The sequence below is a fragment of the Perca fluviatilis genome, chromosome 4, assembly GCF_010015445.1.
Source record: "Perca fluviatilis chromosome 4, GENO_Pfluv_1.0, whole genome shotgun sequence".
Classification (NCBI taxonomy): domain Eukaryota; kingdom Metazoa; phylum Chordata; class Actinopteri; order Perciformes; family Percidae; genus Perca; species Perca fluviatilis.
Window position 1 is genome coordinate 40,503,651 of NC_053115.1, and position 4,103 is coordinate 40,507,753.

General features: G+C 42.4%; 1 long non-coding RNA gene across 1 annotated transcript; it reads left to right on the forward strand.

Moving 5' to 3' along the window:
• Positions 1 to 543: 543 nt before the first annotated feature.
• On the forward strand, positions 544 to 2,335 carry LOC120557692. Its single transcript, XR_005638999.1, has 2 exons — positions 544 to 1,078; positions 1,171 to 2,335. It is a non-coding gene; the product is annotated as an uncharacterized LOC120557692 (long non-coding RNA).
• Positions 2,336 to 4,103: the final 1,768 nt, after the last annotated feature.

The following is a 4,103-nucleotide window of genomic DNA, read 5'->3' on the forward strand; positions in this document are numbered from 1 at the left end:
TAGTCCAGGTGCCAGAAAGTAGAAATCCTGTCCAGCAGCTGTCCCAACCATCACTAAACCAGCTCCTCTACCAGGTAGATTAGCTCGTTAGTGAAAACACCTGTTCTAGATGTAAAGGCAGATCCAAAAACATGGCAGGATTTTTACTTTCTGGCACCTGGACTATACACCTCTGGAATCTTCACTGATCTCCTGATTACATTTGATTACGATTATCATGTCAGTGATTCCATTCCACATCTTGATGCATCACGATGCGTCAAATACATTTTTCTATTAAAGCCATATTTAATTCATAGCTTTTTAAGCTTCCAAAACAAAACAAAAATTCTGCAGTGCTCTAATACTAAATAAATTGGATAAATAAAACTACAGCACTGAGCACATGGCACTTCCTGAATGTGCAAAACATAACAGAATATGTAAACAGAAATATTGTTAGGCCTACAATAAATTATAAACAGAAATAATCGATTATGGCCCGGTCGATTATCCATGCAGCATCATCCTTGTCCGTGATGCGATGCATCGATTATTTGATTCATTTCAACACCTCTAGTTCGTGTGTCACGGGGCGGAAGTTGATTTTATTTAAGCATGCTTTTACTTGGATTTGCTGTGGTTTACTATTTGCTGTGGTTTTTATCTTTTATATTGCATGCTTTTATTTTGACACGTGTGGTGTGTGTTTTTAATGTTGTTTACTTCCGCCAGTGAACATTTTAGTAATCAGGCTAAAGGACTTGCACCTGGGAGCCAGAGAAGGTATTGACTGGGTTTTAGGTAAAAAAAGGCATGCAGCGAAGAAGCACATGATGGAGGACACAGAGAGCGAAGAAGCACATGATAGAGCACACTGAGAGCGAAGAAGTACATGATAGAGGACACTGAGAGCGAAGAAGTACAAGAGACCAACAGGAGAACATGAAGGAGGATATGGAGAGAATGAGAGCACCACAGACGGAAAGGAACAGACAGAGGAGCAGACACAGAGGAGTGGACGGACAGACACAGAGAAACTCAAACACCAATCGCTACAGCAGCAACAGTGGGAGAATGTAAAACTTCTCCCTTCCGCGTAAGTCTCTTTCTAAGACCGGTGTTTGTTGTGTGAATTGTATGATGGCACTTTTAAAGGACGTTTGACTGGCCTAGAGTTCTCTTTTACAGGCTATGCCCCAGGAGAGGAGCCAAACGGCAAAGAAGCTGGTTGCCAGCGAAAGCCTGTGGACATTTTAATCTATCACTCCTGTTCTGTTGGACTGTTTTTAGCTTGATTTTAGTGGGTTCTCTTTTAGTTGTCGGCCCTGTACGCTATTTTATAGTTTATCCGCGCTCACGCGCGCCCCCCCCCCCTTCTTACAGTTCAGGGGACAGGCAGCTCACAGATAGCAAGGAGATGTTTGCTGTATGTGACAAAAGACGTTGCCTAAAAAACAATGACATTGCTTAGAGTACCTTTTTAATATTGACATCATTGTTCGCAATGTGACTGTTTTTTCAGCTGAAACTTGCATAAAAGGAATACCATGATTTAAGTTCATGTTAGGAAAATGATGCTTACTAGCAAACTGTTCTGTTTCATTTTTATTTGTTAAACCGTTTGCATCAAAACTACTGTTTTAGTATTTCTGTCTTTCATTAGTCTAGCTATCACCGACCAAGCTCAATCTTTTAAGATTGAACATTAGTCTGGGGAGTCTGCTCTGTATTTTCTCAGCACAGGTAAAAGAAAATCTGTGCCCTATGCCCGTGTGATCAGCGGGCATAGTTCAAATGACTCTGTACGCAATTGGATATTCCTTCAACCAATCAGACCAATGATCTGGGTGACGTACGGGTTGCTGCGCTTCGGTGGCCGCCATGTGGAATGTAAACAAAAAGCTGCTTGCCGTCTCTTCTCTATCGTCATTGTGTTAAACCCACCAATAGCGCGCCCGGTGGATAAGCTAGTTTGTGATTGGTCCCCGCAGATTTGGAACCGAAGCAGGATGGAAAAATGTACAGGTTTCCAGCCTGACCTGCAGGGACATCAAATTGCAGGCAGATGGGGCTGGGTTTACCCAGTCTTTCATGTGTTAATCATGAAGCTGAGTCACTTTGCAAGGAGCACAGAATGCACCCATGAGGGCAGAGCGCATAATGTGGAGGAAATGTCGAGCTTGACGAATGATGAAGAAGAAAGTTACTGATTATGTGAAATGTATAACTAATTTGACTCCCTGCTCCTTAAAAGAGCCTCTGTTGAGATCACTAGTCAGTCATGTTTCGGTGCTTACACTGAGTGCTGTAAACTGACTCTGCTTGTGCAAGTAAAACAAGCTTTTGAAGTAGATTCCAGAGATTCTGTCATTATTTGGTAAATTATATATAACACTTTACAACCCCCCCAAAACTGAAATACTTAGACAACACGTTGAACATGCTGTTTACTTCTTAATAATCTTCCATTTAGATAAAAAATGATATTTAGGCTTGGTTCAGGTAGGAGGACACAGATCTCAAAGGGTACCAGATTTCACTGCAACACGGAGACCTATACATACTGAACTAAATTCATCTTCTGCAATTAAATCTTTGTCCTTAATAACCTATTAAAATGATGCAGAGACAAAGACATGAAAGAACACATAAACCCAACAAGACACAGGACCAATGATAGGGAGTGCTTTCATTCAACAGTTATAAAGAAAATTAACCTAAATGTAATGATTCTGTAGTCATTGTTTATCCTGTGTTCCCAGTTGCTCCAGAGCCAGACATCAACATTATTAATGCCACAGATGATGGAGTGTTGCTGCAGTGTGAGGTCCGAGGTGCTGCTCCCAAACCTAGAGTAGAGTGGCAGGACAGAGACGGAAACAAACTTCCTGCTGAAGACCCACAGGTCTCTGAGGGGCCGTCCACACGGAAACGTTTTTTTGTGCAAACGCACGTTTTGCATCGTTTGGGCCGACCGTCCAGACGAATCCTGCAAACGCACTGCCTGAAAACGCACTTTTTTGAAACCAGGTCTCAGAGTGAAAAAATCCGAAAACGGCTCTCGTTTGGCTTCGTATGGATGGTGAATACGGATCCGTATCGATGATGTCATCGCCACACCCCTCTTTTACACCCTCTCCCACGGCCGCTGACGCACACAACTGCGGTGAAGCTAAGCAAGCATGTCCCATCTCCATGGTCAAACCAGCTCACTTCATCTAAATACTCTGCTCCCTGACCCTTCCCTCTGGATTCTACACAAGATATATTGCTAACGTTATGTAGCCAACGTTAAACATCGCTAAAGTAGCTGACCACTCCAGCAGCGAAGTAACGTTAACGTTAGCTGCTATGGCTATCTGTTTATAAAGTGGAAGTAGTGACTTATCAACTAGCTAGCTAATCTGTCTGCTTATCAACTCCCTGAACGGATTATAGTAACTTTTACCATGGCTTATTGTAGAAAGGCTACTGCAAGAAAAACGTATAGATTATTAAAAAGACATCATTCATGGATCATTGATGTTTGTTTGACTGCCGATGTTAGAGCTAGCGAACGTTAGCGCGCTAATGTTAGCTCGCTGCTAGCGTGCTGCAATCATGCAAAATAAAAAGCAATCCAACAGCACATTATACAACGTAAACAAAGACACGTTTTCTTGCGGCAGCCTTTATAAAATGAGCAGTGGTGAAAGGTATTATAGTCCACGGATCTATTAAGAGAAAATGATAATCTAGCTAGTCATGTTATGATGGGAAGTGGAAGTGACTCTGCTCTTCTTCTCCGTTTTTTTTTTGGTAAATTTCTGTAGCAGAAACGCCGCCTATAGGCCTGGCATATGAAGTAAGCGTATTGAGTCATTTACAAGTGGATTCGTTTGGACGCAACTATTCTTGAAACGAATCCAGGGAAGACAGGTAAAAAAAAAAGATCGTTTTGGTACATGTGGACGGGGCCTGAAAGAGGAGACAGATACCACATCACCCTCCAGACTACTGTGACCAAGACCGGCTGCTGTCGCTGTGTCGTCACACAGGAGGAAACCAACCGGAGGACTCATGCTGAGATTTATGTGGCTATTATTGGTAAGATTCCTCCTTGAGTTGTTCATGTGTTTTAG